Here is a 13,787-nt window from a genome sequence, read left to right as displayed (position 1 = left end):
TTTTTTAATGCTAGTATATGAACACACATGGGGATAAGGAATACTTCTTTTTCTAGATTATATATGGATGTTCGTAGACAAGATAGTTGAACTTTTTTTATTTTTATTTTTTTGAATTTGGGTTTTCATATATATATAATTTCTTGCATTAATTTAATTTAAATACAGTGGATTATTTGAAAAAAAAAATTTAAATTTGACATTTTTATATTTTAATATTTAGATTTCAATAATCCTAAAAACAATAAACTAAACTAATTGAAAATTTTGTATTAACAACACTTACTCAATTTGATAAGTGTACCATTTTCACATTATTTTCTAAATTCAACTTCCAAAAAAAACAAATACCATAATTTTAAACACACGAAAAAATAGTTTGCTCCTAAAAGTGAGAACCAAGTTGATAGAAAATCCTACCAAAAAAAAAAATCCTACAAAAAAAACAATAAAATAAACTAATTGAAAAAAAGGTATGAACAAAACTCACTGAATTAGATAATTGTACCATTTTCACATTAGTTTCTGAATTCAACAATCACTTTCACCAAATAAACAAATACCATAATTTTAAACACCGGAAAAAATAGTTTGCTCCTAAAAGACAGAACCAAGTTGATAGGAAAAAAAGAAAATCCTACAATGATGAAAAATGAACCAGACATCAATGATTTCTCAACCAAAACAAAATTATGAGATTGCTCCTAAAAGGCAAAAACAAAAATGTGGAATTGCCCCTAAAAGCCAGAAACAAGTTGATTGGAAAAAAAAAAAAAATGTTACAATGATGAAAAATGAACTAGACATCAATGATTTCTCAAGTTGATGGGAAAAAAGGAAAAATCTTACGATGATGAAAAATGAACCAAACATCAATGATTTCTCATCGGCAACGAAATTACGGGAAGCTCTTCTCACCCACAATGAAGATTCCCGATTTACCTCCATTTATCCCAGTCTCCATCTTTGCTCCTGGAAAAGAATCCAGTAGGAGGTGACCTACTAATTCTGACTGATACGAGGTCAACAATATTAAATGGCCATTAACTAACTGCAAATCAATTTCAATACAACATCTTAACTAACATCAAAGCAATATGTATTACCAAAGATTTATCACCCGAGGAATATAGGCTTCTTGAAACCCAGAGATTCAAGTCCCAAAAGTGAAAAAACCACCCCTACATCAAACGACTAGATCAGATATAGAGTTGGCTTGGGATTAATTGGAATAATGATATGTCTCTATGATCCGGATTTAAGCAAGAACACAACAAATTATAGAGATAAACATAAACATAGAGATGCAGCGGAAATAATACTTCATTTCATTAATGTAAAATTATGAAATATGCTTACAAACAGAAATAGAAATAAACCAGCTAGGGCGATGGTAGCTTATCTCTGAGAAGAGATGTGGTGGCTACAAGACTCTGAACTGCCTTACAATGAGGCTCAAGTGCCTTTTTCTATTAAACAATAAGAGAAAACTCTAAACAACCAAAACCCTAACCCGAGGAGATGTAACACCAAGAGTTTATGGGCTCCATTGGGGTGAGTTAGACAACCAACTTCCCGAGGTCGCGACTTGGTCATATTATCTCCGTTTTACGTGCATGATAACCCGTTGGAAAGATCTCTCTGAGGAATACAACGAAAAAGATGATTTTAGACATATAATTGCTAGTGGTAGATTTCCAAAAAAACATCGTTTAGGGCCTTAAAACGGCTCCGGAAGTTTAGGATCTGAAAAACTGCTAAAAATAGTAAATTGTGCTACAATTAAGGAAACTGAAAAACTGAAAGAAGCAATGGTGGGGGTCCAAGTGGAATTGGCAGGTGGCCACCAATATCCACCTGGATCACTCTACCCCCAAGCCTAGACAGCTAGATCAGATATAGAGTTGGCTTGGGACAAAGTTGGCTTGGGATTAATTGGCGGGATGATATGTCTCTGCCCCCAAGCCTGGGTAAACCTCCCCGCTACCTCACACACAGAATTTGATGTGGCACCAAAAATAATTCGGCCTACAATGGCAGAGATACATGACAGGTCGTATTGTATTTCATAGTTGGGTGGAAGAGACATTAGTAGGCTTTTGTGAGTTAGTTAGGTAGTTAGCAGATAATCTAATGGTTTAAAACATTTCAATCCTCTAACATTCGATCCAATGGTGCAAACAAGGACATAGTGGCTGATAGGGGAGTTATTTCAAAGGGAAACGCCTTACGGTGTAATTAGCATGTACATTGAAATCAATGATTATGTATAGAGTAAAAGTTGAAAGTGACATTTACACTAAAAGTCAATGAATAAGAAATTGACATGTACATTGAAATCAATGATGATGTATATGTATATTATATAGAAATAAAGTTAGAATTAAATACAAATTGGCATTAAATTGAAATTAATAGAGGAATTGAAATTGACATGTACACTAAAATGAAATAAGGAATTATGTATATTATGTATATTGAACGGAAATATAAATAGGAATTGAAGATTAAGTTCAATATGTTAAAAATTGAAATAGAAATATAAATTGACATGTATATTAAAATTGATGTATTTGAAATTGACATGTAAACTTAAATTAATGCATCTAGAAACTGACATGTACATTGAAGTCAATGCATTGATTTTAGTGTCCATATATTGATTTCAATGTATATTTTTCATCATTTGACATTGCTACTTTATTTATATTCTATATATTCCTAATGTAATTCTTGATGTATACTTCTACATAATATTGTTTATGTCCTCAATGCATTGACCAAACTAGGTATTTGAAATTATTATATTTATCTCACACATATAATAATTTTGGTCTATTTTCAAATTGTGTCACTATATTAAAAATTCAAGATGGATTGACATCGATCCTTCTCAATAATATTCTCTATATATTCAACCAACTAAGGAAAGTGAGTAAACTTTAGATGGCCATATTAAACTTAGCCATATAAATACACATATTTTTTATCATCTACAGATTTTGTGTGACCATCCACGATTAAAACCAACCTAGATCCATGTCTCGACCCTAAATCTATTAAGTCCCAAGAGGGTTCAAATATTATGAGGTGCAAACTTTTTATAGAGTAAAAAATCTGAGGAAAGGTTTGCACTTCAAGAAATTTTATCTCTCTTAGTCTTTGATATATATGATGCTAACAAGGAAACTATGATGTCTTCCAATATTACTTGAAAATTTAAAAAAGACTTAGAACTATATAAAAGAAAATGTTGCAATGGAACCTTTTTTTTCAAGAAAAATATTTCATTACTTAGATCAAATGAAAAATATATACTCTCATCCACGTTTGCTTGTTAATAGGGAAGCTAAACCAATAGAAGGACCAAAGTTGTTTAAGAATTCAAAATAAAAAAGTTTAGAGAGTATGAAACCAAAAAATAGCTAGCTCGAGGCTATAAACTCTAACCAAAGAAAATCTAAAATGAAATAAAAAAAAAATTAATTTGAAAAACATTGAAAACCAAAATTTAAAGATAAAATGTCACCAAACTTAATAATGTGTTTGATTTTATATAATCTTCGATCTAGGTTGGTGACTCCTCAGAGTGGGGGAATTACATGGAGTATGAGTGAGTTATCCCTTTTAGTGGATGAGGGTCATAGTTGTGGTCGAAAATATTTCCTTCATTTAGATAAGGATAAAGCAAGAGTTGATCTTGTTGTTGGTAAACAACAATCCATTAGGAGGATCCTTATAGCAATCCAAGCTTTTGATGTTCCTCCATCATGAAAATTGTGTCTTTTAATTGCAGGGGTCTTGCTTGTCCCTCTTAAAAACAAGCATTGAAAAGGATTGATGAAGTAAATCTTCTAGATATTATCTTCCTGCAAGAGACTTTTGGAAACGATGAAAAGATTTATTCTTGTTTAGATTGCATTTTGAAGGGATGGCCTTTTGTGGCTATAGATGCATTTGGTCATTTGGGTGGTATGCTTGTGGGTCGGAATCCCAAGTATGTTCTGATTTCTAACATTTGGAGTATGGAATATACCATAGGTATCGATATTTCTCCTCTGATTCTGGGACAAACCATCTTACTCATAAATGTATATGGTTTATTAGAATATAGGATGGATTTCTAAGATGAGATATTCAATCAATCCTTTTTTAGCTCGAATAATTTCATAATTGGTGGAGATTTTAATTTTTCTTTTGGTTCATCTAAATCTTGGGGTCCTCAGACCAGACCAGATCCTTTGGAAAATTATTTTAGAAGTCTTGTTATTTGGAATTTGTTGATAGATGTGGATGTAGTTAAGCTTATCCCTACTTGGAGGAATATGAGATCTGGTTTTGACTGGACAGCCAAAAAATTTATAGGTTTCTTATTTTTGAGGCACTTATGGATTCTCTTTGTATGGTTCGTTAATGGATTAGTGAGGGTGTAATATTAGACCATTCCCCCATTTTCATGGAAATCAAATTTTTTTCCAACAAACTTGCTTATCCTTTTAAATTGAATTCAGATTGGGTAAATGATGAGGGTTTTATTTCCTTGATTAAATCTTCATGGATTTCTTTTTCCATTTCGATGGATGTCTCAACATCTGCCCATTTTGAAGCTAATATTCAAAGCACCAAATAAAAATCAAGGAGTGGGATAAGAAGAAGAAAATATCAAAGTCTCAAGAGTTGGAAGAGATTGGAAACGAATTAGAACCTATCTCTAATTCTCCCAGGGAAGGATTTTACTCATGGAAATCTTGTGCCTATCATTGTAGGTTGGAGAGTCATAGGATTGACCTTTTAAAAATTAGGGAGGATGAACGGTGTCTCAAAAATAGCGCTATTTGGCTAAAAAGTGGCGATGAGATACAAAAATTTTCAAGCTCATGCCAAAAAGAAGAAATTGGTGAATATAATATGGAGTCTACAGGATGACCAAGGTTTCGAGACCTCTTCTTTTCATGGGTTAACAAATTTGGGAAAGAAATATTTTGAAAACATTTTTAGGGCTCCTTGGTATCTTTCTATTTCAGAAGTTATACAAATTTCTTAGTTCTTTCTGAGAATGATTGAGGATGAGGAACGCAAGGATTTAATGGAGGAATTTTGTGTGGAAGAGACTAAGGTGGTGCTGCATTGTTTTAGACAAAAGCCCTGCAATAGATGGGTGGGGTCTTGAATTATTCCTTGAGATCATTCATGTTCTTAGTCAAGATTTAGTCGTTGTTATTTAAGAATCGAGAAAGGAAGGTCATATATAACCTGCTTTTAATTCAACATTTATAACTCTCATTCCAAAGTCTAGTCACCCTCTCTCTTTCTCTAACTTTTGTCCCATATATTTATGCAATGACATATACAACATTATCCAAATGTTATTGCTTCTAGACTCAATCCCATCCTTTCTATATATATATATCCTTTAAATAATTTGCATTCTTTGAAGCCAAACAAATTCATGAGGCCAGGCTTAGGAAGTTTTACATAGCATTAAAATCCATAAGCTAATAGGGCCAGTTATAAAAATTGGTCTATCAAAGGCTTATGATTGGGTTAATTGGATATATATCATGTTTCCTGCTTACACATATGGGTTTTTATATCAATTTCATAAACTAGGTAATGTCATGTATATAATTTTTATCTTTTGTTGTTCTAGTTAATGTTGTTGCTTCTCCTTTTTCAATGCTTAAAGGGGTCTTCACCAAGATTGTTCTTTGTCCCCTTTACTCTTTTTACTAGTGGTGGAGGGTCTAAGTAGGCTTCTCTCAGATGCAAATATTCGAGAGGCTTTCCATGGTATCCATATTTCTCATAATTTGGTTGTCACAACCATCTGTTATTTGTAGGTGATATCTTAATATTCAACTCGCGAAGTGAGGGATATATCATTGTTGGTGTATTTACTTACTCTATTTAGATGTGCAACTGGAATGTTGATCAATTTCCAAAAGTCCATTATTTCAGATAATAATCTATCTGATGAGGAGCTTCGTCTTATTTCACATTTTTCCCCTTATGTCTTAAAACCTTTGGGACAAAGTATCAAATATTTGGCTTTTCAATTTAAGCTTAATAGTTATTGTAAAGAGGATTGGGTCTGGTTGGTTTCTAAGGTGGCTAATATATTGAATTGTGGGTATCAATGATGGTTCTATAGGTCTAATTAGTTGATACTTATTAAATCAATTATTTAGTTGATATAGATCAATGACCAATTTTAGGAGTCTCATCAATATTTTAATAGGGCCCACTTCTAGATGTTCCTGGTTTCCAGTTTGAGCTCTTGGCACATATTTTGTTGAATTGTTCATGGTTTCTTGCTACAATTGGTTTTTTGTTGTTTACTGATCAAAACAAGAACCCTTTCTGCACCTAATCTTTTTCCTTTTAATGTTGACTAGTTTGCTCTTTTTTCATAGCTCTTACAATGGAATATTTTTGGGGCTATTTTGATTGGAGTGGACTATTAATCTTCACAATTTTATTATACTAGTGAAATTATGTACCTTATCAGCTCTTAGTTTAGTAAATTATTCATGTCATTTTTATTTCTTGACAGTATACTCTATATATATACACAAAATACACTTTTTAATGTATATACAAAATCTATTTTCTTCACATTTTCTATGTATAAAAAAATGATTTTTCCTTAATAATAAATAAATAAAATCATAATTTCCACAATTTACTTTATGCTATAACACAAACTTAATATAAAATATAAAATATGACAAAAATAATTACCATAAAATAAAATTAAAAAACCCTAAACATATATCGAGAAAACCTTCTAAATTTTTTGGAAGTTTATATATCATTAATATTTTTGTTATATTACTTTTTTTTTCGAATGTTATCCTTTATTTCAACGGCTTTCTCATTTCGTTATAATTACTTTCTTAATAATGATGTACAAAAAAAATACACTTTATGACTTCGAAGGTGGTAATTGTTCCCAAAATTTATTGTCTTTTTGTTACAGAAATGACATTGATCAGGTCAAGTCTTTTGTCTTTTTGTTTAACATACACACAATAGTACAACCATCTGTAAATTAGAAAATTGAGAAAAATGTGAATGACCATACAATGCAATGTACATTTATAAAAATAAAATATCATGCAGTAGTGGATTTAATAGTTAAAAACGTGTTTATGCTTGGGCTAAAGTCTAATGGTGGACTGTATCTAGGTGAAAAAACATATTCTTTACAAGTTATTGGTGTATTTGTTATATCAATTTATTCAATAATATTTATTATTAATCAAAAGTTATATGATTCACTGTATAAGAATTTTAAAACTAAAGTTTAAAGTTGAAAGATTAATATTAGTGTTCAAAACTTTTAACAAATAGTTTTAATTTAATTATATGTATAATTTTAATGAAATTATTATATGTAAATGAATTATATAATATGACCTTAATAAAAAAAAATTAATGTATAATAAATATAAATTATTGTTATAAAAATTATATTAAAAATTAATAAATATATATATATATATATATATATATATATATATATATTTTCTTTGTATGGAGAGTGAAATTGGTTGAGTAGTCAAGGCGTGTAAAAAAATGAAGAAGCTATTTATAGTTTGATAGTAATATTTTTAGTTATAATTTCATATCTATAAAACTATTTATGTATTAAGAAAAGAAAAGTTGATGTATCACTGGTAGTAGGAGCAAAGGTAGTGGAAGGGTAACCTAAGGTGGGCTTGAAGAAGATCTCCCATTTTACTAGCTTGTGATTTCATATTCATATTGCAATAAGAAATTTTTAAGATGTTCATCTTTGAAGAGCTATAGTTAATTTAGATACAAAGCCTTCAATATGTCCACCTTTATTCGTCACTGCCTTCACTAGTTATAAGCGCATTTGAGTTTTTTTCTTGTCATACCAATGAACAAATATAGTGTGAATAGTTTGATCCCTTTATTGCAAATAGTCTACAAGAATTCTTATTCTCTCTTTGTTATCAAAATAGGTTCTATCCCTACTAAAGTATCTATTGCAATACACATTTTTTAAGGTTTTGAAATAATATAAAATATACTACGATGTCATGACATATACAGTCAATTAATAATATGTTGCTACATTTTCCAATATTAGCATAGGCATATTAAGTGTTGAGTTTATTTTAGCTTTTCATTTGATGTAGCGAACACGTTCATTATATATATATCTATATCTATATCTATATATATATATATATATATATATATATATATATATATGGTGAAAATGTTTTAGTAGTCAAGAAGTGTACACGAAATGAAGAAGCTATTTACAATCTATAAGCAATTTCTATTTTTACAAATTCACATTCATAAAACCATATATGTATTAAGAAAGGAAAAGTTGATGAATTATTCATAATGGGAGAAAAGGAAGTGGAGGGGAAACTTAGGGTGGGGAAAAGGAGACCCCCCACCCTACTAGCTTGTGATTCCATATTCATGTTTCATGTAACACCCTCATCCCACACTTATCCATGCTTACTGGTCCACCGGGGTAAATATGACAAAGAGTTACTATTATATGACTCAACATCCTAAATCACCTTAAGGAAGTGGAATCAACAAACCAAAACCTTACTGACTTCCCTCAGGTGCTACAGGAACCCCAAGGGTTAAACCACCCTTCTAAGTGCCTAAACCCTGAGTTAAACTTATTTTTCAATGACCTGGACTACCAGATGCTGGCACATCACTGCCTAAATTCGACTGTAACCCACTAGTCACATGCATAAGCCTACAAGGGAGTGGCTGCAGTCTTTTGTACCTAGTTTTATGCTTATGACCACGAGATCTGAGGCACTTTTTCAGGGCAAGTCTCCAGACCACTAGCCAGAACTTGATGAAACATTTCAGAATAATCAATAGCGAAGAGAAGGCCTTCCACACAAAACTTAGATAAGAACTTGAACTAACCAGGATTAACCATGACAATCATTTCATCAAACACATCATGAACATGTAATCTACAGGTCATAATTACATATCTAGTCATAGGGATCTCATACATATTTGAGAATCACCAAGAAGACCTGATTCCCTCTCACAATAGCTAAAATAACATCTATTAGGTCATGCATTCATTAACCATTCATCTACTAATCAAAACATGATGAGAGCCATAACTAAAGACTGAAATGAAACCATGCTTATAACTAGCATATAACCATAATAATAACAATAATACAACAACCATTAGTACATTTACTCATAAAATAGAAGAGGAAACGAGCTCTTATTAATATATGAAAATTCATCCAAGTTAGGGACTTCCATGTACCATAGATTGGGCTGAACCAAATATTTCTTTCATCCAATCACCCTCGTGCCATATGAATGTGGAACTCACAAAAAAACCACCCAAGGCTTCCTCAGGCTTTACTAAATATCCCACCCTTACCGGTTAAGTGATTTCCAGGACTGAAACCCTCATCTATACAACCAGGCTTTACTATGTATCCCTCCATTACCAGTCAAGGGATTCCGAGGCCCAAACATGAAATATACACTACTAGGTTTTACTGCAATCCCACCATTACAGGTCAAGGGATCACTAGGCCTAAACAAACATGTATGCCTCCATATTTCTTCACCAATACCTTGAGGAATCTTCCCATCTCCACCCTTAGGCTTTACTGTGTATCCCACCATTATCAGTTAAGAGATTCCTAGGCCCTTGGGAATTTTCTTGAAACCACTTCACTCGGTTCCAAAACCATCTGACAATCTAGCTCAACCAAATGAAAGAACCCCATCACACACAGACTATCCAGAAATGGAAAGGCAAGGATGAAACCACTATCACGCCTAGGAAAACAAACACCAATAACAACAAGAGAACCAAACACACACATGCATGTGCCATGCATGCGAAAACTAGCAAGGAAATCATACATGGAATTCAATACTTGCAAGTAATCCCACTGTAGCTGCTTGATCCAACTCTTCCTTGCTTAATATTTTCTTCCCTTTGCTTCTTATGCTTCCTTTACCTTTCTTTCTCTAATGCTAGAGTGCTCCAAGAATTCACTATGTGTGCAAGAGTATGAGAAAGAGAGAATAGAGAGAGCTCCAAAATTGAACTAGAAAAAGTTATCAACTGATCCTTAGAAGGATTTTTATTAATGAGGCCTCTATTTTCTTCATTTTCCTTCAATTTCCTTTGCACATGCAACCTATGACCTTCCACCTTCCTTTTCCTCATATTTTCCATTATTTTCATAAATAAAATTCCAATTAAATTCTTCTTTTCCTTTTCAAATCCTTTGTCGTTTCCTTTTCCAGTTTCTCCTTAGCCACAATAAATCAAATGAACACCCACTAGGATGTTTTTCTCAACATTTATCTTGGAATATGTGTCCCATGACCTTGGTCTTATTTTTCCATTATTAAATTTTATTACATGAAATTTTAACCTGAGGCTATTACAGACCCTTTCCTCTTAGGGGAACACCGTCCTCAATGTTCTATGATACGTACAACCAACAAGACTATTGAAAACCAAAACACATTGATTATGAAACTTTATAACTTAGCTCGATGTAATATTTACAATGATCGGCCTGCTAAAAAGAAACCAACACGACAAACATAACAACATGATACCCATATCACTTATTGGAGATTTATAACAAAACTCATTGCAGTATTTAAAATAAAAACTATACATATATATGTACATATACTAAAAACTCATTTGCCTTCACCAAAAAATAATGAAGGATACATAGTTGACATCTGATCATCCATATCCCATGTAGCTTTATCGGGCCCAATGTGCTTCTACTGCAATGTAACTTGCTCGATTGCTCGTTTCCAGAGCATGAGCTATTTCCACTGCAAAATGCACTAAGGTTCCGACTGGAATTCTCCTTCTAGCTCCACTTACAATACATACCAATCAATAACAAGATCAATATATTTTACATATCTCTTAAGCAATGAAACATGGAAAACATCATGGAATTTCATTGTCAGACGTAGTGCAAGTCTTTAGGCCACTGGTCCAATCCTCTCAAGCATCTTGAAAGGCTCGCAATACCGAGGTTCCAGCTTCGCATATGACCCAATCCTCAAGGATCTCTTCTTGGGTTTGATGCACAAATACACATGCTCCCCAACCTAAAACTCCTTAAATGTCTTGTGTTGATTTGCATAACTTTTCTTCATATCCTGTGTTTCCTTTAGGTTTTTCTTGATAACCTGCATTGCCTGTTCCATGTCTGCCAACACGTCTGGTCCTATAAGTACCATGTTCACTGGATCACTCCCGCTGATAGGAGTATTACAAATCTACCCATAAAGTGCCTTAAATGGACTCATCCTCAGTGAATCCTAGCACCCATTATTGTAAGAAAACTATACCAATGGAAGATACTCTTCCCACTTCTGCTACTGATGCATAACATACATTCTCAACAAGTCCTCTAGAATCCTGTTGACCCTCTATGTTTGGCCATCTATTTTCGGATGATAAGTTATACTGAAGGCCAACCATGTACCTAAACTTGCAAGTAAATCTTTCCAAAACCTAGAAGTGAACTTGGAATCTTTATTAGATACAATATTCTTCAAAACACCATGCAATCTCACTATATCCCTGATGAATACCTAAGCTACCTCGCTATCTAAACAAGTAGTCTTAACCGCTATGAAGTGTGCTAAATTTTTCAACATGTCAACCACAACCATAATAGAATCATGCTTTCTAGATTTCCTCGAAAACCTATAATGAAATCCATAAAAATGACCTCCCATTTTGAATCTAAAATTGGAATCAATTGTAGTAGACCACTTGGATGCTTGCACTTTGGTTTTACCTGTTGACAATCTAAACATCTAGCCACAAACTCTACCAATTCCTTCTTCATATTCGTCCAATAGTAGAACTTCTCCACCACTGTCAATGTCTTCTGATATCCGGATGACCTAAATATGGCTTAACATGAAATTCCCTCAATATAAGCTTCTTGAGCTCATTATTGTCTAGCACACATATTTTGTCCCTAGATATGACCAAACCATTGGCTGTGAGATGATAGTCCACATCCACCTGTACCATGTTGTTGTAACCTGTGCCTAAGCTCCCTATACCTCTCATCCTATTGTCATGTTTGTAATATTTGATCTTGTAAATCCGTCCCATATGAACGCATAGTTTCTATGTGATTTACCTATACTCCTTTGCTAAGAGAATATGCAACCCTTTTCTCCTTACCCTTGATGTACCTGATCTCGAATTCAAACTCAATGATCATAGCCAACCATCTAGCTTGCCTAGAATTCATATTTGGTTAATCAAACAAGTATCTCAGTCCACTGTGATCACTCATTAGAATGAACCTCCTACCAAGAAGATAGTGTCTCCACATCTTTAATGCATGAATGATTGCTGCCAACTCAAGATCATGTGTCACATAATTTTGTTCATAATCATTCAATTTCTTTGATTCATAGCATACTACATGTCCCTCTTGCATTAGGACTCCACCAAGTCCTTTCTTGCAAAACATTTTACATACCACAAACTAAATATCTATACCTGCAATCTTTAGAACTTGAGAATTTTTCAACAACTTCAATTGCTCAAAAATTGTTTCACATTCCTCTGTCTATTCAAATTTTTTTCCTTTCCTTTACAACGATGCAATAGGATAGGAAATATGTGAGGAGTTTCTGATGAACCTCCTATAGTAACCTGCTAACCCCATAAATACTCTAACCTCATCCACATTCCTAGGAGCTTCCCATTCCATGATAGCTCTTTTATTTTCCCGATACAGTACTATACCTTCCTTGGAGATAACATGTCCCAAGTAATGTATCTATGTCTGAAAGAAACTGATGCTCTCTTAGAAATCTCAATACTGCTACTAAGTGTTTGGTATGATCTTCCTCATTATTAGAATATTTCAATATATCATCAAATGAATACAATAAAAAACTTGTTCAAATAAGGATTAAACACATTTTTCATCAAACACATAAAAGTAGTTGGAGTATTAGTCAAACCAAAAGGAACTACAAAAAACTCATAATTCCCATACCTAGTTTGGAAAGCAGTCTTGTAGATTTCCTCTTCTTTAATTCATACCTGATGGTATCCTGATATCAAGTCAAGCTTCGAGAACATCGATGCTCCCTTCAACTGGTAAAAAATATCATCAATCCTTGGCAACATATACCTATTATTGATGGTTACCTTGTTCAGTTGTCTGTAATTGATGCACAACCTGAGAGTACCATCCTTCTTCTTTACGAACAACACTAGTAGACCCCAAGGTGACACACTTGGCTTGATGTATCCCTTATCTAGCATTTCCTTCAACTGCAACTCCAATTCCACTAATTTTGGAGTGCTCATATTGTAAGGTGCCTTTGACGTTGGTGCTGCACCTGGTACCACTCAATAGAATATTCTACTTCCTCGCGAGTTGGAAAATCTGAAATCCCTACTGGGAATACATCTTGAAACTATTGTAGAATTGGGAACCTATTCAAGACTTTCTCCTCCTCAATATCCTTATCTTTATCACTGGAAATATGCACTGCAAATAACCCACACCCTTTCTCGCAACTATGCTTTTCCTGCATAGTTGTAACCATTCTGATTGATGTAGCCTTCTTCTTACCCTGTAAGATTCTTTGTTCTCCATTATCATCCAAGCACTCAATAGCCTTGTCATAACAATCCACATTTGTCCTGTGTAGATACAACCAATCCACACCCAAAATCATATTGTATGATCCCAATGGAAGTACAT

Source organism: Pinus tabuliformis, chromosome 3_2 (assembly GCF_031772625.1).
Source record: "Pinus tabuliformis cultivar Carrire ecotype Pingquan chromosome 3_2, CPIR1, whole genome shotgun sequence".
Lineage (NCBI taxonomy): Eukaryota > Viridiplantae > Streptophyta > Pinopsida > Pinales > Pinaceae > Pinus > Pinus tabuliformis.
The sequence above is the reverse complement of the archived record's forward strand: the minus strand, read 5'-3'. Positions refer to the sequence as shown.